The sequence below is a fragment of the Leuresthes tenuis genome, unplaced genomic scaffold (genome assembly GCF_036924035.1).
Source record: "Leuresthes tenuis unplaced genomic scaffold, fLeuTen1.0.hap1 SCAF_13, whole genome shotgun sequence".
Taxonomy (NCBI): Eukaryota; Metazoa; Chordata; class Actinopteri; order Atheriniformes; family Atherinopsidae; genus Leuresthes; species Leuresthes tenuis.
The window spans coordinates 34,587,822-34,607,835 of record NW_027325367.1 but is presented as its reverse complement, the minus strand read 5'-3'; the positions used below and the strand labels follow the sequence as shown (position 1 = coordinate 34,607,835).

General features: G+C 50.1%; 13 non-coding genes and 6 pseudogenes across 13 annotated transcripts; 5 read left to right on the top strand and 14 right to left on the bottom strand.

Moving 5' to 3' along the window:
- Positions 1-354: 354 nt before the first annotated feature.
- On the bottom strand, positions 355-555 carry LOC140267765 (U2 spliceosomal RNA; annotated as a pseudogene).
- Positions 556-5,299: 4,744 nt separating this feature from the next.
- Positions 5,300-5,472, bottom strand: LOC140267799 (U2 spliceosomal RNA; annotated as a pseudogene).
- Positions 5,473-5,747: 275 nt separating this feature from the next.
- On the bottom strand, positions 5,748-5,861 carry LOC140267930 (U5 spliceosomal RNA). The gene has a single exon (XR_011907459.1). It is a non-coding gene; the product is annotated as a U5 spliceosomal RNA (small nuclear RNA).
- A 409-nt stretch (positions 5,862-6,270) lies between these two features.
- LOC140267644 (U2 spliceosomal RNA) lies at positions 6,271-6,461 on the bottom strand. The gene has a single exon (XR_011907240.1). It is a non-coding gene; the product is annotated as a U2 spliceosomal RNA (small nuclear RNA).
- A 275-nt stretch (positions 6,462-6,736) lies between these two features.
- LOC140267820 (U5 spliceosomal RNA) lies at positions 6,737-6,850 on the bottom strand. The gene has a single exon (XR_011907358.1). It is a non-coding gene; the product is annotated as a U5 spliceosomal RNA (small nuclear RNA).
- Positions 6,851-7,226: 376 nt separating this feature from the next.
- LOC140267774 (U2 spliceosomal RNA) lies at positions 7,227-7,436 on the bottom strand (annotated as a pseudogene).
- Positions 7,437-12,426: 4,990 nt separating this feature from the next.
- LOC140267786 (U2 spliceosomal RNA) lies at positions 12,427-12,601 on the bottom strand (annotated as a pseudogene).
- A 274-nt stretch (positions 12,602-12,875) lies between these two features.
- LOC140267926 (U5 spliceosomal RNA) lies at positions 12,876-12,989 on the bottom strand. Its single transcript, XR_011907456.1, has one exon. It is a non-coding gene; the product is annotated as a U5 spliceosomal RNA (small nuclear RNA).
- Positions 12,990-13,671: 682 nt separating this feature from the next.
- On the top strand, positions 13,672-13,835 carry LOC140267986 (U1 spliceosomal RNA). The gene has a single exon (XR_011907509.1). It is a non-coding gene; the product is annotated as a U1 spliceosomal RNA (small nuclear RNA).
- Positions 13,836-14,443: 608 nt separating this feature from the next.
- Positions 14,444-14,607, top strand: LOC140267678 (U1 spliceosomal RNA). Its single transcript, XR_011907270.1, has one exon. It is a non-coding gene; the product is annotated as a U1 spliceosomal RNA (small nuclear RNA).
- Positions 14,608-15,210: 603 nt separating this feature from the next.
- Positions 15,211-15,374, top strand: LOC140267665 (U1 spliceosomal RNA). The gene has a single exon (XR_011907259.1). It is a non-coding gene; the product is annotated as a U1 spliceosomal RNA (small nuclear RNA).
- A 607-nt stretch (positions 15,375-15,981) lies between these two features.
- LOC140267979 (U1 spliceosomal RNA) lies at positions 15,982-16,145 on the top strand. Its single transcript, XR_011907503.1, has one exon. It is a non-coding gene; the product is annotated as a U1 spliceosomal RNA (small nuclear RNA).
- Positions 16,146-16,162: 17 nt separating this feature from the next.
- LOC140267783 (U2 spliceosomal RNA) lies at positions 16,163-16,297 on the bottom strand (annotated as a pseudogene).
- A 290-nt stretch (positions 16,298-16,587) lies between these two features.
- LOC140267935 (U5 spliceosomal RNA) lies at positions 16,588-16,701 on the bottom strand. Its single transcript, XR_011907464.1, has one exon. It is a non-coding gene; the product is annotated as a U5 spliceosomal RNA (small nuclear RNA).
- Positions 16,702-17,087: 386 nt separating this feature from the next.
- On the bottom strand, positions 17,088-17,278 carry LOC140267643 (U2 spliceosomal RNA). Its single transcript, XR_011907239.1, has one exon. It is a non-coding gene; the product is annotated as a U2 spliceosomal RNA (small nuclear RNA).
- Positions 17,279-17,542: 264 nt separating this feature from the next.
- On the bottom strand, positions 17,543-17,657 carry LOC140267944 (U5 spliceosomal RNA). The gene has a single exon (XR_011907473.1). It is a non-coding gene; the product is annotated as a U5 spliceosomal RNA (small nuclear RNA).
- Positions 17,658-18,034: 377 nt separating this feature from the next.
- On the bottom strand, positions 18,035-18,217 carry LOC140267746 (U2 spliceosomal RNA). The gene has a single exon (XR_011907333.1). It is a non-coding gene; the product is annotated as a U2 spliceosomal RNA (small nuclear RNA).
- Positions 18,218-18,484: 267 nt separating this feature from the next.
- LOC140267895 (U5 spliceosomal RNA) lies at positions 18,485-18,598 on the bottom strand. The gene has a single exon (XR_011907427.1). It is a non-coding gene; the product is annotated as a U5 spliceosomal RNA (small nuclear RNA).
- Positions 18,599-19,280: 682 nt separating this feature from the next.
- LOC140267634 (U1 spliceosomal RNA) lies at positions 19,281-19,405 on the top strand (annotated as a pseudogene).
- The last annotated feature ends 609 nt before the right edge of the window (positions 19,406-20,014 follow it).

Here is a 20,014-nt window from a genome sequence, read left to right as displayed (position 1 = left end):
GCCAGTTGGCATAGCCACCTTCCCCATGGTGAGCTTTGTTTGGTTGAGACGCTTGCTCCCCCTTGCTCCTCGGCTGACCAAGTAGGAACAATCGGGCCCTATTCGATGGCTGCCTTGTCTTTTACTCTGTGCAAAAGACAAGGCAGCCAAAAACACCACAGGAAACACCGTATTGAGGCTTTGTTCTGAACGCTCATTCGGTGTCGCGTTTCTTTCAAGCAATTCTCCCGGTTAGCCCGCACTCGGCTCGCTCCCAGAGCCGTGTTAAAGTCTGCCTCGCATTCGCTCCCTTTTCTCAGCAGACTAAAAGAAACTTCCATCCTGCACCACTGTTTGCTTTTTCACAAGAGCAGAGAAGAGCGCACCGTTCCCAGCGGCACTGCAGTACCGGGTTGATGCTTGGAGCGAACGGAGCAAGCTCCTTTTTCAACTCCTGTTCCTAAAAATCCATTTAATATGTAGTCCTCGTATAGAGGACATATCAGATATTAAACTGATAAGAACAGATTTTTTTTTTTTTCTTTTTTTTTTATTACAAAACTTCCAAGAAACATTTAGAACAACATGACAAAACAGTCAAAGTAATGCTTTACATGTCCGACACAAAAACCATACAAACATAAGAAACAACCACAAAGAAACACTACCCGCTCATGAAAATAAAGTCTTCCATCGCTCTCTTGCAGCGTGATACCCGTACTTTTCCTCCTCCATTCTTCTCATGCATCCAATCTCTGCCCTCACCCTTGCCACCACCCTTCCCACCTGCCAGTCCACATTGTTTTTAATCAACGCCGTCCTTGCATCCCACAGCGCCACCTTTCCCATAGACAGAACCAACCATAACAGAAAACCCTCCCTACCTTTCCCCCTTAAACCCAAGCCCAGCATTATCATGTCATACTTTAAAGACCCCAATCTTGGAAAAAAAAGAACCAACTCAACCCACACTTTTGTTGCAAACCCACATTCCCAAAACACATGCTCAATTGTCTCATCAGCCCCACACCCCTCCCTTGGGCACAAACTCCCCCGTGTCAACCCGTGTCTATTTAAAACTTCCCTGACTGGCAACCTCCTGTGTAAGGCGAGCCAATTTATATCCCTCGCCCTGTTTGTGAGACCTTTCTGCTGTGTGAAAACCCACCCTTGTTGCCCCACCCCATACACCCCCACCGGCCCCCTTTTTTCCACCAGAGCCCTGTACAGGCGCCGGTGACTGAAGCACAGGTCCCCCTCCTGACACTCTGGGTGCTTTTTCCCCCAGCATACCACCTGCCTATAATACGGGGGTAAGACATCCCCCTTTGGCCTTCTATTGTCCCAGGACACCAATCTCCTGAAGGGGAATGACAACCAAAACAGCAAAAGTGCCTGAAAATGATGGCCACTTGTCTGTTGCACAGACCTGCACAAAAAGGAAAAGAAAACCACATCCAACTTAAGTGGGATGTCCGGCACACCCCTCCCTCCCATCTGAACTTCCTGGTACATCCACTCCCTTCTCACATATTCATACCCCCCCCATACAAAGGAAAAAACATCTCTCATGAAACTTCTCCTATATTGAGGAGGTAAAGGAAAAACATACGCTAGGTATACCAAAAATGGCAAGATATCAGCCTTCAAAACCAGCACTCTACCACTTAAGGAAAGTTGCCGGGATTTCCACAGCCCCATCCGCGAACGGGCTGCAGCCAGACGCCTTCCCCAATTTAATTCTGCACTCCCTTCTCCCTGAAACTCTACCCCCAGGACTCTCACTGGGCCCTGGCACTGGGGCAGACCAGCTAGGCCTCCCACCCTACCAGCCCATGGTCCAAAAAACTTAATGGTGGACTTCCCTAAGTTCACCTTGGCCCCCGACACTATTGAAAAACTCTCCACCACTTCCAACAGCCGTGTGACCGACCTCTCTGTTGTCAAAAAAAAGGTCATGTCATCCGCATACTGCATCACTGTCAACTTGTCCGGACCTGCTCCAGGAAGGTGCAGACCCACCACACCCGGGTCCCCCCGCACCACCGAACCCAGCGGCTCCATGTAAGCCACAAAGAGCAGCGGGGAGAGTGGGCATCCCTGCCTCACCCCAGTTCTCTGTGCCACCACTGTACCCAAGTGCCCGTTCACCATAACTCTGCTCCCCACCCCCTTGTACATGATCTCCAACCACTCTATAAAACGGGGCCCAAATCCCATCCTCTCCAAAACTGCAAAAAGAAACCTGTGGTTCACCCTGTCAAACGCTTTCTCCATATCTAACCCCACCAAACTCATATTGATCCCCCGCTCCTCCACCCAATGAATACAGTCCCTCACCAATCCCAGATTCCACTGTATTAGCCTTCCCTCCACCCCACACGTCTGATCCTCATGGATTACATGAGGTAGAGCCTTCCGAAGACGACCAACTAGGACTCGAGCCACAATTTTGTAGTCCACACAGAGCAACGTGATCGGCCTATAGCTTTCCATTCGCTCCCTGTCCCCTTTCTTATACAAGAGAGATATGACCCCCTCCCTCATTGTTTTCCCTAAGCCCCTCCCTTCCAAAACAGATTTAACCACCTCCCACACATCCCTCCCCAAAATCCCCCAAAAAACCAAAAGAAATTCCTTGGGCAGCCCATCAATCCCAGGCACCTTGCCTGATGGCAGCCCCTTCATGGCCTCCTCCACCTCTGCCATGGTCACCGGGCCCTCCATCCCCTCAACTATATCTCCAGGAACCCTTCTCTGCAGAGACCCTAAAAACCTTCCCAGGCCATCCTCACCCACAGCCCCCTCCCCAAAAACTTCCCCAAAAAACAGAGAAGCTACCTCCACCATCTCCAGTGGGTCTGTCACAGAACCCCCACCTTTCCCACGCAGCTGCGGGATACATGCCCTTGCCTGGGCTGTCTTAACCTGCTTGAAAAAGTAAGCACTGCAGCGTTCCCCCAACTCAAACTTCTCCTTTCTACACCGAAATAAAAACACCCTAGCCCTCTCCCTAAAATAAATCCCTAACTTACCCTTTACCGCTTCAACTGCCTCCCTATCCAACGTCTCCCCCTTATTCCCTGCTGTCACCAAAAATTGTAGTCTCCTCTGTAAGTGCACAAACTCCCTTCTCCTCTCCCGTGCTCTCACTGTGCTATATGAGATCGCCAATAGGCGAGTATTGTGTTTTACCCCCTCCCACCAGTCCACCACTGATCCGAAACAAGGCTTAAGTTGTTCCCACACCCCATAATGGAAAGAAAAACTTTTCCGGAAAGCCTTTTCCTTCAAGATTTCACAATTTAGCCTCCAAAACCCCCTCCCAAAAAGGGGTGCCTCCACCTCAAAGGTCACCCGGAGTTGGCCGTGATCTGTGAACCAGAGGGGCGACACTGCAGCATCTTTCACCTCCACCACATTTGGCAAAAAAACAAAATCTATCCTACTGCGTGAACCCCTAGAATTTGACCATGTGAATCCTTCCCCTGACTTATCCACCACCCTGAAACTATCCTGTAAATTAAAGTCCATCACTACATCCCTCAAATAAGGCAAACTAAAATCCCCAATGCCTTCAAAAGAGACATTAAAATCCCCCCCCACAACCAAAACCCTGTTGGTAACACAAACATCAGGCAACGCCAAAAAAAGATCCCTCCGTCCCTGTGGTTCTGCTGGGGCATAAACAGTGATAAACCGAAAATAGACCCCCCTCCAGTCCGCATCAACCACTAGTACCCTCCCCTGTACCACAGAAAAACTCCCCGACACATGAAAATCCCTATCCCCAAATAAAATACCCACCCCACAAGAGTGAACCCCTCCCAGCCCCCACCTTGAAATCCCCCTCTTCCATCCATCAGAGAAGACCCTTACATCTCCCCCATCCCTTAAATGAACCTCCTGTAAAAAACAAACCTGGAAAGGGACCTGGGCCAAATAATGAAAACCCCCCCCCCTCTTCCCCTTATCTCTCATCCCCCTCACATTGACTGTTAAAACTGTAAAGGTCCCTTTCAGGCCTTCTCTTTCTCTCCCAGTAGGCCCTCGGAACCACTCCCCACAGACCCCCCCGATCCGTAGACCTCGCACTCCTCAAGGTAGGCCACACTGCTGGGCGACCTGGCCTCAAAAACAGAGCGTGACGAGCTCAGGGGTGAAACAGCCCCCCCCTCCCCTGGCCCAGTCCCCCCATCTATGTTATCAGCCCTTGCACCATCTTGGGTGCCCACGGAGGCTCGGTCCTCCCCTTCCGCACCCCTGCTTACTCCTTGATGCCTCTCGGAGGCCGCAGGTATCCCCTCCATTACATCAGACCCCCTGCAGGAACCCTTCGGCCCCAAGTCCACACTCAATGACCCCGAATGTCCCGGTGAAGTCGAAGGCACCTCTCCTTCACACGCACTGTCCATCGACTGAACGGCACCCTCTCGCTGTTTCTTCCTCCTCCTTCTTCCCTTCACCTGTGTTTCAGCACGGACCGCTTCAGCTGAGGACTCTGTGTAGTCCTCACCTGAAGAGACCCTCTGCCTCCTCACACCACCGATCGCTGCCATCACCATCTCCACCGTCTCCTCCTCCGAACTCGCCGCACAATCTGCCCAGGATCCTATCAGTGGCAGACAGTCTCCAAAGCTCACCATAACACTCACACCTTCACGATCACCTCCCAAGTCCGATGGGTCTGCCGCTCCTTCTACGTTGCCCTTCCCTGGGACATCTCCATCTGCCACGAGCCTTTCACAGTTCCGGCAGCAAACTTGGACGCAGCCCGTCGCCAGGTGTCCAAACCTGCGACATTGTCTGCAAAACAGTGGCTGCCCGGAGTAAAAAAGAAATCCCCTGTCCGCCCCAATTGAAAAGTATGCAGGGGGGTGCTTTAATCCGTCCATGCTGTCTGGATCCTCCCCCAACAGCACCCTGAACTGCCTCCGACCTGTCCAGATCCCAAAACTGTCCCGCAGATATTTCGGCTGCATGTCCACTTTCCCGTACCTCCTGAGGAACCCAGCCACTGCCTCGTCCCCGACGTATGGGTTGTAAACGTGGATAGTCACAATCCTCAAATTCCTCTGGCAAAGAGGCACCACTCTGAACCTGGAAAAGGGCTCCATCTCTGCCTTTTCCTGAAATGTTGCTTGGATCTGATCGTACTGCTGCTGGCTGTTCAAAGTGAGATCATATCCCCCATCGGCTGCGTTCCATTGCAAACAGAAAATCTGTGCTGGATCAACTTTCAAACCTGCGACGATGACAGTTCTGACGAACCACTCCCGATCTCCAAAATGACTTTTCTTGTCTTTTAAAACAAACCTCAAAGAATTTCGCAGACCAGCATAAAATGCTGTCTGGGATGGATGTTTAATGACCATTTTTTCCTCCAAAAAAAAAAACGATACACCTAAATCATCCAGGCTCCTTACATCGCTTGGCTCTGGTAACTTAAACCACTTACTGCACTTGATCTTAGCCAAAAGGCCGAGAAGCGATAACTGTCCACTGGTTCACGTCCGAGGGCCCTTCCTGGCACAATGCGCACTTGTCGCGGTGTTCTTTTTATGGCCATAGGTGGCCAGAGAGTCACTTTGCACCTCCGCCCACCCGCTGCACTGAGCACTCTTCAGCCCTTTTAAATGGTATAACTTTTCACTCCCGCGAGCACCATTCAAGCAACATCGGCACAGTCACAACAAGTAAGGCGACTCTACTCAGGGAAGTCACTCTGCACAGGAACAAGATTTCTTTTGCACAGACAGAAAGGGCTTCACCCGCAAAGGTAAAGCCTGCCAAAAATAGAAACAACTCATTAGTGCTGCTCTCCACGGAAGTCTTTAGTAAAAGGCGAAAGATTTGTACGTTATGAAGAGAAACCAGAGTACGATTATCCGTCACTGCGGGAGCAGGGCACCAGGCCAGTTGGCATAGCCACCTTCCCCATGGTGAGCTTTGTTTGGTTGAGACGCTTGCTCCCCCTTGCTCCTCGGCTGACCAAGTAGGAACAATCGGGCCCTATTCGATGGCTGCCTTGTCTTTTACTCTGTGCAAAAGACAAGGCAGCCACAAACACCACGGGAAACACCGTATTGAGGCTTTGTTCTGAGCGCTCATTCGGTGTCGCGTTTCTTTCAAGCAATTCTCCCGGTTAGCCCGCACTCGGCTCGCTCCCAGAGCCGTGTTAAAGTCTCCCTCGCATTCACTCCCTTTTCTCAGCAGACTAAAAGAAAATTTCATCTTGGGCTCCCTGAAACTTCCATCCTGCACCACTGTTTGCTTTTTCACAAGAGCAGAGAAGAGCGCACCGTTCCCAGCGGCACTGCAGTACCGGGTCGATGCTTGGAGTGAACGGAGCAAGCTCCTTTTTCAACTCCTGTTCCTAAAAATCCATTTAATATGTAGTCCTCGTATAGAGGACATATCAGATATTAAACTGATAAGAACAGATACTACACTTGATCTTAGCCAAAAGGCCGAGAAGCGATAACTGTCCACTGGTTCACGTCCGAGGGCCCTTCCTGGCACAATGCGCACTTGTCGCGGTGTTCTTTTTATGGCCATAGGTGGCCAGAGAGTCACTTTGCACCTCCGCCCACCCGCTGCACTGAGCACTCTTCAGCCCTTTTAAATGGTATAACTTTTCACTCCCGCGAGCACCATTCAAGCAACATCGGCACAGTCACAACAAGTAAGGCGACTCTACTCAGGGAAGTCACTCTGCACAGGAACAAGATTTCTTTTGCACAGACAGAAAGGGCTTCACCCGCAAAGGTAAAGCCTGCCAAAAATAGAAACAACTCATTAGTGCTGCTCTCCACGGAAGTCTTTAGTAAAAGGCGAAAGACTTGTACGTTATGAAGAGAAACCAGAGTACGATTATCCGTCACTGCGGGAGCAGGGCACCAGGCCAGTTGGCATAGCCACCTTCCCCATGGTGAGCTTTGCTTGGTTGAGACGCTTGCTCCTCGGCTGACCAAGTAGGAACAATCGGGCCCTATTTGATGGCTGCCTTGTCTTTTACTCTGTGCAAAAGACAAGGCAGCCACAAACACCACGGGAAACACCGTATTGAGTCTTTGTTCTGAGCGCTCATTCGGTGTCGCGTTTCTTTCAAGCAATTCTCCCGGTTAGCCCGCACTCGGCTCGCTCCCAGAGCCGTGTTAAGGTCTGCCTCGCATTCACTCCCTTTTCTCAGCAGACTAAAAGAAACTTCCATCCTGCACCACTGTTTGCTTTTTCACAAGAGCAGAGAAGAGCGCACCGTTCCCAGCGGCACTGCAGTACCGGGTCGATGCTTGCAGTGAACGGAGCAAGCTCCTTTTTCAACTCCTGTTCCTAAAAATCCATTAAATATGTAGTCCTCGTATAGAGGACATATCAGATATTAAACTGATAAGAACAGATTTTTTTTTTTTTTTTTTTTTTTTTTTTTTATTACAAAACTTCCAAGAAACATTTAGAACAACATGACAAAACAGTCAAAGTAATGCTTTACATGTCCGACACAAAAACCATACAAACATAAGAAACAACCACAAAGAAACACTACCCGCTCAAAAAAATAAAGTCTTCCATCGCTCTCTTGCAGCGTGATACCCGTACTTTTCCTCCTCCATTCTTCTTATGCATCCAATCTCTGCCCTCACCCTTACCACCACCCTTCCCACCTGCCAGTCCACATTGTTTTTAATCAACGCCGTCCTTGCATCCCACAGCGCCACCTTTCCCATAGACAGAACCAACCATAACAGAAAACCCTCCCTACCTTTCCCCCTTAAACCCAAGCCCAGCATTATCATGTCATACTTTAAAGACCCCAATCTTGGAAAAAAAAGAACCAACTCAACCCACACTTTTGTTGCAAACCCACATTCCCAAAACACATGCTCAATTGTCTCATCAGCCCCACACCCCTCCCTTGGGCACAAACTCCCCCGTGTCAACCCGTGTCTATTTAAAACTTCCCTGACTGGCAACCTCCTGTGTAAGGCGAGCCAATTTATATCCCTCGCCCTGTTTGTGAGACCTTTCTGCTGTGTGAAAACCCACCCTTGTTGCCCCACCCCATACACCCCCACCGGCCCCCTTTTTTCCACCAGAGCCCTGTACAGGCGCCGGTGACTGAAGCACAGGTCCCCCTCCTGACACTCTGGGTGCTTTTTCCCCCAGCATACCACCTGCCTATAATACGGGGGTAAGACATCCCCCTTTGGCTTTCGATTGTCCCATAACACCAATCTCCTGAAGGGGAATGACAACCAAAACAGCAAAAGTGCCTGAAAATGATGGCCACTGGTCTGTTGCACAGACCTGCACAAAAAGGAAAAGAAAACCACATCCAACTTAAGTGGGATGTCCGGCACACCCCTCCCTCCCATCCGAACTTCCTGGTACATCCACTCCCTTCTCACATATTCATACCCCCCCCATACAAAGGAAAAAACATCTCTCATGAAACTTCTCCTATATTGAGGAGGTAAAGGAAAAACATACGCTAGGTATACCAAAAATGGCAAAATATCAGCCTTCAAAACCAGCACTCTACCACTTAAGGAAAGTTGCCGGGATTTCCACAGCCCCATCCGCGAACGGGCTGCAGCCAGACGCCGTCTCCAATTTAATTCTGCACTCCCCTCTCCCTGAAACTCTACCCCCAGGACTCTCACTGGGCCCTGGCACTGGGGCAGACCAGCTAGGCCTCCCACCCTACCAGCCCATGGTCCAAAAAACTTAATGGTGGACTTCCCTAAGTTCACTTTGGCCCCCGACACTATCGAAAAACTCTCCACCACTTCCAACAGCCGTGTGACCGACCTCTCTGTTGTCAAAAAAAAGGTCATGTCATCCGCATACTGCATCACTGTCAACTTGTCTGGACCTGCTCCAGGAAGGTGCAGACCCACCACACCCGGGTCCCCCCGCACCACCGCACCCAGCGGCTCCATGTAAGCCACAAAGAGCAGCGGGGAGAGTGGGCATCCCTGCCTCACCCCAGTTCTCTGTGCCACCACTGTACCCAAGTGCCCGTTCACCATAACTCTGCTCCCCACCCCCTTGTACATGATCTCCAACCACTCTATGAAACGGGGCCCAAATCCCATCCTCTCCAAAACTGCAAAAAGAAACCTGTGGTTCACCCTGTCAAACGCTTTCTCCATATCTAACCCCACCAAACTCATATTGATCCCCCGCTCCTCCACCCAATGAATACAGTCCCTCACCAATCCCAGATTCCACTGTATTAGCCTTCCCTCCACCCCACACGTCTGATCCTCATGGATTACATGAGGTAGAGCCTTCCGAAGACGACCAACTAGGACTCGAGCCACAATTTTGTAGTCCACACAGAGCAACGTGATCGGCCTATAGCTTTCCATTCGCTCCCTGTCCCCTTTCTTATACAAGAGAGATATGACCCCCTCCCTCATTGTTTTCCCTAAGCCCCTCCCTTCCAAAACAGATTTAACCACCTCCCACACATCCCTCCCCAAAATCCCCCAAAAAAACAAAAAAAATTCCTTGGGCAGCCCATCAATCCCAGGCACCTTGCCTGATGGCAGCCCCTTCATGGCCTCCTCCACCTCTGCCATGGTCACCGGGCCCTCCATCCCCTCAACTATATCTCCAGGAACCCTTCTCTGCAGAGACCCTAAAAACCTTCCAAGGCCATCCTCACCCACAGCCCCCTCCCCAAAAACTTCCCCAAAAAACAGAGAAGCTACCTCCACCATCTCCAGTGGGTCTGTCACAGAACCCCCACCTTTCCCACGCAGCTGCGGGATACATGCCCTTGCCTGGGCTGTCTTAACCTGCTTGAAAAAGTAAGCACTGCAGCGTTCCCCCAACTCAAACTTCTCCTTTCTACACCGAAATAAAAACACCCTAGCCCTCTCCCTAAAATAAATCCCTAACTTACCCTTTACCGCTTCAACTGCCTCCCTATCCAACGTCTCCCCCTTATTCCCTGCTGTCACCAAAAATTGTAGTCTCCTCTGTAAGTGCACAAACTCCCTTCTCCTCTCCCGTGCTCTCACTGTGCTATATGAGATTGCCAATAGGCGAGTATTGTGTTTTACCCCCTCCCACCAGTCCACCACTGATCCGAAACAAGGCTTAAGTTGTTCCCACACCCCATAATGGAAAGAAAAACTTTTCCGGAAAGCCTTTTCCTTCAAGATTTCACAATTTAGCCTCCAAAACCCCCTCCCAAAAAGGGGTGCCTCCACCTCAAAGGTCACCCGGAGTTGGCCGTGATCTGTGAACCAGAGGGGCGACACTGCAGCATCTTTCACCTCCACCACATTTGGCAAAAAAACAAAATCTATCCTACTGCGTGAACCCCTAGAATTTGACCATGTGAATCCTTCCCCTGACTTATCCACCACCCTGAAACTATCCTGTAAATTAAAGTCCATCACTACATCCCTCAAATAAGGCAAACTAAAATCCCCAATGCCTTCAAAAGAGACATTAAAATCCCCCCCCACAACCAAAACCCTGTTGGTAACACAAACATCAGGCAACGCCAAAAAAAGATCCCTCCGTCCCTGTGGTTCTGCTGGGGCATAAACAGTGATAAACCGAAAATAGACCCCCCTCCAGTCCGCATCAACCACTAGTACCCTCCCCTGTACCACAGAAAAACTCCCCGACACATGAAAATCCCTATCCCCAAATAAAATACCCACCCCACAAGAGTGAACCCCTCCCACCCCCCACCTTGAAATCCCCCTCTTCCATCCATCAGAGAAGACCCTTACATCTCCCCCATCCCTTAAATGAACCTCCTGTAAAAAACAAACCTGGAAAGGGACCTGGGCCAAATAATGAAAAATCCCCCCCCTCTTCCCCTTATCTCTCATCCCCCTCACATTGACTGTTAAAACTGTAAAGGTCCCTTTCAGGCCTTCTCTTTCTCTCCCAGTAGGCCCTCGGAACCACTCCCCACAGACCCCCCCGATCCGTAGACCTCGCACTCCTCAAGGTAGGCCACACTGCTGGGCGACCTGGCCTCAAAAACAGAGCGTGACGAGCTCAGGGGTGAAACAGCCCCCCCCTCCCCTGGCCCAGTCCCCCCATCTATGTTATCAGCCCTTGCACCATCTTGGGTGCCCACGGAGGCTCCGCCCTCCCCTTCCGCACCCCTGCTTACTCCTTGATGCCTCTCGGAGGCCGCAGGTACCCCCTCCATTACATCAGACCCCCTGCAGGAACCCTTCGGCCCCAAGTCCACACCCAATGACCCCGAATGTCCTGGTGAAGTCGAAGGCACCTCTCCTTCACACGCACTGTCCATCGACTGAACGGCACCCTCTCGCTGTTTCTTCCTCCTCCTTCTTCCCTTCACCTGTGTTTCAGCACGGACCGCTTCAGCTGAGGACTCTGTGTAGTCCTCACCTGAAGAGACCCTCTGCCTCCTCACTCCACCAATCGCTGCCATCACCATCTCCACCGTCTCCTCCTCCGAACTCGCCGCACAATCTGCCCAGGATCCTATCAGCGGCAGACAGTCTCCAAAGCTCACCATAACACTCACACCTTCACGATCACCTCCCAAGTCCGATGGGTCTGCCGCTCCTTCTACGTTGCCCTTCCCTGGGACATCTCCATCTGCCATGAGCCTTTCCCCAGCCGGCGAGGCTGCGGCCGCCTCCGCAATCCGGACAGCAGCCCCCATCCCAAGGCCCATCTTTGCCTCGTGGACCTCCTGACGCAACTCCACCTACGGCCTCTGCCTCCGGATCTCCAAACCTCCAGCCACTGTGGCGTATGTGCGGGTACGTTTGGGGCAGTCCCGAAGCAGGTGCCCCACATCCCCGCACCCATGACAGTGCCGGGGTGCATCACAGGTGGCAGCACCGTGCCCACTTCCCCCACAGTTCCGGCAGCAAACTTGGATGCAGCCCGTCGCCAGGTGTCCAAACCTGCGACATTGTCTGCAAAACAGTGGCTGCCCGGAGTAAAAAAGAAATCCCCTGTCCGCCCCAATTGAAAAGTATGCAGGGGGGTGCTTTAATCCGTCCATGCTGACTGGATCCTCCCCCAACAGCACCCTGAACTGCCTCCGACCTGTCCAGATCCCAAAACTGTCCCGCAGATATTTCGGCTGCATGTCCACTTTCCCGTACCTCCTGAGGAACCCAGCAACTGCCTCGTCCCCGACGTATGGGTTGTAAACGTGGATAGTCACAATCCTCAAATTCCTCTGGCAAAGAGGCACCACTCTGAACCTGGAAAAGGGCTCCATCTCTGCCTTTTCCTGAAATGTTGCTTGGATCTGATCGTACTGCTGCTGGCTGTTCAAAGTGAGATCATATCCCCCATCGGCTGCGTTCCATTGCAAACAGAAAATCTGTGCTGGATCAACTTTCAAACCTGCGACGATGACAGTTCTGACGAACCACTCCCGATCTCCAAAATGACTTTTCTTGTCTTTTAAAACAAACCTCAAAGAATTTCGCAGAACAGCATAAAATGCTGTCTGGGATGGATGTTTAATGACCATTTTTTCCTCCACAAAAAAAAAAACGATACACCTAAATCATCCAGGCTCCTTACATCGCTTGGCTCTGGTAACTTAAACCACTTACTGCACTTGATCTTAGCCAAAAGGCCGAGAAGCGATAACTGTCCACTGGTTCACGTCCGAGGGCCCTTCCTGGCACAATGCGCACTTGTCGCGGTGTTCTTTTTATGGCCATAGGTGGCCAGAGAATCACTTTGCACCCCCGCCCACCCGCTGCACTGAGCACTCTTCAGCCCTTTTAAATGGTATAACTTTGCACTCCCGCAAGCACCATTCAAGCAACATCGGCACAGTCACAACAAGTTAAGCGACTCTACTCAGGGAAGTCACTCTGCACAGGAAAAGATTTCTTTTGCACAGACAGAAATGGCTTCACCCGCAAAGGTAAAGCCTGCCAAAAATAGAAACAACTCATTAGTGCTGCTCTCCACGGAAGTCTTTAGTAAAAGGCGAAAGACTTGTACGCCATGAAGAGAAACCAGAGTACGATTTTCCGTCACTGCGGGAGCAGGGCACCAGGCCAGTTGGCAAAGCCACCTTCCCCATGGTGAGCTTTGCTTGGTTGAGACGCTTGCTCCCCCTTGCTCCTCGGCTGACCAAGTAGGAACAATCGGGCCCTATTCGATGGCTGCCTTGTCTTTTACTCTGTGCAAAAGACAAGGCAGCCACAAACACCACGGGAAACACCGTATTGAGGCTTTGTTCTGAGCGCTCATTCGGTGTCGCGTTTCTTTCAAGCAATTCTCCCGGTTAGCCCGCACTCGGCTCGCTCCCAGAGATGTGTTAAAGTCTGCCTCGCATTCACTCCCTTTTCTCAGCAGACTAAAAGAAAATTTCATCTTGGGCTCCCTGAAACTTCCATCCTGCACCAATGTTTGCTTTTTCACAAGAGCAGAGAAGAGCGCAGCGTTCCCAGCGGCACTGCAGTACCGGGTCGATGCTTGGAGATGCGCTGAAAGAAATACATTTGTGCTAAAAGTTCCTTGGTTGTTTAAAAGAAGAAGTGATCAGAGAGATAATGAAAAGCCTTACTGTTTTAATCTGCAAACATTTTAGTTTCGGGGTAGCTGCTGCTGCTTGCATGGCACACCAGACAGTTGAAGTTGCAGCACCGTCCGGCCGAGTGAGGCACCTGGGAAAGAGGTATCAGCCTCTGACATTTCTAACTCATACTTACCTGGCAGGAGAGACACCATGATCAAGAAGGTGGTTCATTCAAGGCGAGGCTCAGGCATTGCACACCGACTGTACTGACCCTTGCGAATTCCCCAAATGTGGGAATCTCGACTGCATAATTTCTGGTAGTGGGGGACTGCGTTCGCGCTTTCCCCTGATTTGCCTGTTTAACATGAATATTTCTGGTCTACATTACCCTTTTTTACCTTGTGTCACTGTTTTAGCAACACCTTGCCATCTTTAAAATGGATGTTTAGTAAGGTACGCTGAATGCTGCAGCATGTCTGCACAACAGATATGCAGCTGTGCAGTTGTCAGGTGAGGTCATACAGTGCAGTCACCCCAGGCTGGTGGGCATTGTCTTAGAGATGGGGAGGAACAAAATGAAAAAAAGAGGACATGTGACCACTGAAGTGGATGTTTAGCAAGGTTTGCCAAATGCTGCAGCATGTCTGCACTGGAGATATGCAGCTGCCCAGCCGTGAGGGTTTGCCTCAACTGAGAAATTTACCAGTGTGGGTGGGTGTGGCTTTAGAGATGGGGAGGAGGGGAAAGAAATACATTTGTGCTGCAAGTTCCTTGGTTGTTTAAAAGAAGAAGTGATCAGAAACATAATGAAAAGCCTTACTCTTTTAATCTGTAAACATTTTAGTTTCGGGGTAGCTGCTGCTGCTGGCATGGCACACCAGACAGTTGAAGTTGCAGCACCGTCCAGCCGAGTGAGGCACCTGGGAAAGAGGTATCAGCCTCTGACATTTCCAACTCATACTTACCTGGCAGGAGAGACACCATGATCAAGAAGGTGGTTCACTCAAGGCGAGGCTCAGTCATTGCACACCGACTGTACTGACCCTTGCGAATTCCCCAAATGTGGGAATCTCGACTGCATAATTTCTGGTAGTGGGGGACTGCGTTCGCGCTTTCCCCTGATTTGGCTGTTTAACATGAATATTTCTGGTCCATGTTACCCTTTTTTGACCTTGTGTCACTGTTTTATAACACCTTGCCATCTTTAAAATGGATGTTTAGTAAGGTACGCTGAATGCTGCAGTATGTCTACACAACAGATATGCAGCTGCGCAGTTGTCAGGTGAGGTCATACAGTGCAGTCACCCCAGGCAGGTGGGCATTGCCTTAGAGATGGGGAGGAACAAAATGAAAAAAGAGGACATGTGACCACTGAAGTGGATGTTTAGTAAGGTTTGCCAAATGCTGCAGCATGTCTGCACTGGAGATATGCAGCCGCTCAGCCGTGAGGGTTTGCCTCAACTGAGAAATTTCCCAGTGTGGTTGTGGCTTTAGAGATGGGGAGGAGGGGAAAGAAATACATTTGTGCTGCAAGTTCTTTGGTTGTTTAAAAGAAGAAGTGATCAGAAAGATAATGAAAAGCCTTACTGTTTTAATCTGCAAACATTTTAGTTTCGGGGTAGCTGCTGCTGCTGGCATGGCACACCAGACAGTTGAAGTTGCAGCACCGTCCGGCCGAGTGAGGCACCTGGGAAAGAGGTATCAGCCTCTGACATTTCCAACTCATACTTACCTGGCAGGAGAGACACCATGATCAAGAAGGTGGTTCACTCAAGGCGAGGCTCAGTCATTGCACACCGACTGTACTGACCCTTGCGAATTCCCCAAATGTGGGAATCTCGACTGCATAATTTCTGGTAGTGGGGGACTGCGTTCGCGCTTTCCCCTGATTTGGCTGTTTAATATGAATATTTCTGGTCTACATTACCCTTTATTGACCTTGTGTCACTGTTTTAGCAACACCTTGCCATCTTTAAAATGCCGTCTTTAAAATGGATGTTTAGTAAGGTACGCTGAATGCTGCAGTATGTCTGCACAACAGATATGCAGTTGTCAGGTGAGGTCATACAGTGCAGTCACCCCAGGCAGGTGGGCATTGCCTTCGAGATGGGGAGGAACAAAATGAAAAAAAGAGGACATGTGACCACTGAAGTGGATGTTTAGTAAGGTACGCTGAATGCTGCAGCATGTCTGCACTGGAGATATGCAGCCGTGAGGGTTTGCCTCAACTGAGAAATTTCAAAGTGTGGGTGGGTGTGGCTTTAGAGATGGGGAGGAGGGGAAAGAAATACATTTGTGCTGCAAGTTCCTTGGTTGTTTAAAAGAAGAAGTGATCAGAAAGATAATGAAAAGCCTTACTCTTTTAATCTGTAAACATTTTAGTTTCGGGGTAGCTGCTGCTGCTGGCATGGCACACCAGACAGTTGAAGTTGCAGCACCGTCCGGCCGATTGAGGCACCTGAGAAAGAGGTATCAGCCTCTGACATTTCCAACTCATACTTACCTGGCAGGAGAGACACCATGATCAAGAAGGTGGTTCACTCAAGGCGAGGCTCAGTCATTGCACACCGACTATACTGACCCTTGCGAATTCCCCAAATGTGGGAATCTCGACTGCATAATTTCTGGTAGTTGGGGACTGCGTTCGCGCTTTCCCCTGATTTAGCTGTTTAGCATAAATATTTCTGGTCTACATTACCTTTTTTGGACTTTTTGTCAAGCAACATCGGAATGGTATGGAGGACATATCATATATTAAACTGATAAGAACAGATACTACACTTGATCTTAGCCAAAAGGCCGAGAAGCGATAACTGTCCACTGGTTCACGTCCGAGGGCCCTTCCTGATACAATGCGCACTTGTCGCGGTGTTCTTTTTATGGCCAAAGGTGGCCAGAGATTCACTTTGCACCTCCACCCACCCGCTGCACTGAGCACTCTTCAGCTGAGCACTCTTCAGCCCTTTTAAATGGTATAACTTTGCACTCCCGCGAGCACCATTCAAGCAACATCGGCACAGTCACAACAAGTAAGGCGACTCTACTCAGGGAAGTCACTCTGCACAGGAACAAGATTTCTTTTGCACAGACAGAAAGGGCTTCACCCGCAAAGGTAAAGCCTGCCAAAAATAGAAACAGCTCATTAGTGCTGCTCTCCACGGAAGTCTTTAGTAAAAGGCGAAAGACTTGTACGTTATGAAGAAAAACCAGAGTACGATTATCCGTCACTGCGGGAGCAGGGCACCAGGCCAGTTGGGATAGCCACCTTCCCCATGGTGATCTTTGCTTGGTTGAGACGCTTGCTCCCTCTTGCTCCTCGGCTGACCAAGTAGGAGCAATCGGGCCCTATTCGATGGCTGCCTTGTCTTTTACTCTGTGCAAAAGACAAGGCAGCCACAAACACCACGGGAAGCACCGTATTGAGGCTTTGTTCTGAGCGCTCATTCGGTGTCGCGTTTCTTTCAAGCAATTCTCCCGGTTAGCCCGCACTCGGCTCGCTCCTAGAGCCGTGTTAAAGTCTGCCTCGCATTCACTCCCTTTTTTGAGCAGACTAAAAGAAACTTCCATCCTGCACCACTGTTTGCTTTTTCACAAGAACAGAGAAGAGCGCACCGTTCCCAGCGGCACTGCAGTACCGGGTCGATGCTTGGAGTGAACGGAGCAAGCTCCTTTTTCAACTCCTGTTCCTAAAAATCCATTTAATATGTAGTCCTCGTATAGAGGACATATCAGATATTAAACTGATAAGAACAGATACTACACTTGATCTTAGCCAAAAGGCCGAGAAGCGATAACTGTCCACTGGTTCACGTCCGAGGGCCCTTCCTGGCACAATGCGCACTTGTCGCGGTGTTCTTTTTATGGCCATAGGTGGCCAGAGAGTCACTTTGCACCTCCGCCCACCCGCTGCACTGAGCACTCTTCAGCCCTTTTAAATGGTATAACTTTGCACTCCACGCGAGCACCATTGGCAGAGTCACAACAAGTGAGGCGACTCTACTCAGGGAAGTCACTCTGCACAGGAACAAGATTTCTTTTGCACGGACAAAAAGGACTACACCCGCAAAGGTCAAGCCTGCCAAAAATAGAAACAACTCATTAGTGCTTCTCTCCACGGAAGTCTTTAATAAAAGGCGAAAGACTTGTACGTTATTAAGAGAAACCAGAGTACGATTATCCGTCACTGCGGGAGCAGGGCACCAGGCCAGTTGGCATAGCCACCTTCCCCATGGTGAGCTTTGCTTGGTTGAGACGCTTGCTCCCCGGCTGACCAAGTAGGAACAACCGGGCCCTATTCGATGGCTGCCTTGTCTTTTACTCTGTGCAAAAGACAAGGCAGCCACAAACTACACGGGAAACACCGTATTGAGGCTTTGTTCTGAGCGCTCATTCGGTGTCGCGTTTCTTTCAAGCAATTCTCCCGGTTAGCCCGCAAACGGCTCGCTCCCAGAGCCGTGTTAAAGTCTGCCTCGAATTCACTCCCTTTTCTCAGCAGACTAAAAGAAAACTTCCATCCTGCACCACTGTTTGCTTTTTCACAAGAGCAGAGAAGAGCGCACCATTCCCAGCAGCACCGGGTCAATGCTTGGAGTGAACGGAGCAAGCTCCTTTTTCAACTCCTGTTCCTAAAAATGCATTTAATATGTAGTCCTCGTATAGAGGCTATATAAGATATTAAACTGATAAGAACAGATACTACACTTGATCTTAGCCAAAAGGCCGAGAAGCGATAACTGTCCACTGGTTCACGTCCGAGGGCCCTTCCTGGCACAATGCGCACTTGTCGCGGTGTTCTTTTTATGGCCATAGGTGGCCAGAGAATCACTTTGCACCCCCGCTGCACTGAGCACTCTTCAGCCCTTTTAAATGGTATAACTTTGCACTCCCGCGAGCACCATTCAAGCAACATCGGCACAGTCACAACAAGTGAGGCGACTCTACTCAGGGAAGTCACTCTGCACAGGAACAAGATTTCTTTTGCACAGACAGAAAGGGCTTCACCCGCAAAGGTAAAGCCTGCCAAAAATAGAAACAACTCATTAGTGCTGCTCTCCACGGAAGTCTTTAGTAAAAGGCGAAAGACTTGTACGCTATGAAGAGAAACCAGAGTACGATTTTCCGTCACTGCGGGAGCAGGGCACCAGGCCAGTTGGCATAGCCACCTTCACCATGGTGAGCTTTGCTTGGTTGAGACGCTTGCTCCCCCTTGCTCCTCGGCTGACCAAGTAGGAACAATCGGGCCATATTCGATGGCTGCCTTGTCTTTTACTCTGTGCAAAAGACAAGGCAGCCACAAACACCACGGGAAACACCGTATTGAGGCTTTGTTCTGAGCGCTCATTCGGTGTCGCGTTTCTTTCAAGCAATTCTCCCGGTTAGCCCGCACTCGGCTCGCTCCCAGAGATGTGTTAAAGTCTGCCTCGCATTCACTCCCTTTTCTCAGCAGACTAAAAGAAAATTTCATCTTGGGCTCCCTGAAACTTCCATCCTGCACCAATGTTTGCTTTTTCACAAGAGCAGAGAAGAGCGCACCGTTCCCAGCGGCACTGCAGTACCGGGTCGATGCTTGGAGATGCGCTGAAAGAAATACATTTGTGCTGCAAGTTCCTTGGTTGTTTAAAAGAAGAAGTGATCAGAGAGATAATGAAAAGCCTTACTGTTTTAATCTGCAAACATTTTAGTTTCGGGGTAGCTGCTGCTGTTTGCATGGCACACCAGACAGTTGAAGTTGCAGCACCGTCCGGCCGAGTGAGGCACCTGGGAAAGAGGTATCAGCCTCTGACATTTCCAACTCATACTTACCTGGCAGGAGAGACACCATGATCAAGAAGGTGGTTCATTCAAGGCGAGGCTCAGTCATTGCACACCGGCTGTACTGACCCTTGCGAATTCCCCAAATGTGGGAATCTCGACGGCCGCAATAATCTTTAAACTAGACGATACAGTGCCAGTTTAGCAATACAACGTAGCATAGCCAAGCAAGGAGTGAACTTGGGTTGCCTTGCCAGTAAAAATAATTCTGTTGGAGAAGTTTGCAATGTCAGAAGTGGAATTTGAACCACGCCTCCAAGGGAAACTGCGGTCTTAATGCAGCACTTTAAAGGCCAAGCGTCGTTGCCGTGATGGCTCGAGCGAGCGGTGTTGATGACTTCACGCTGTCGTTCCGACCATATATTGTGGCTGGAGTCGATGCGCCAGTCGTTGCAGTCTTTTCAGTCACAGAGGTGTCGCTGCTACGGGAAGGTTACCGCTAACGACTCCACAACGAGGAAAATGGAGAAGAAAACAAGAGCAGGAAGAGTAGCACTGTCATCAATGATCAGCATTCTCACCTCTGCTTACATAATAGCTGATGAGCCTCCAGAATTTGAAATTTCAAGAGGCATGATGATGCCCATCTCACCTCCAAATTCCTAAGCATTCTCACCCATTACTTACATAATAGCTGATCAGCCTCCAGAAGTTGAAATTTCAAGAGGCACGATGATGCCCATCTCACCTCCAAATTCCTGAGCATTCTCACCCATT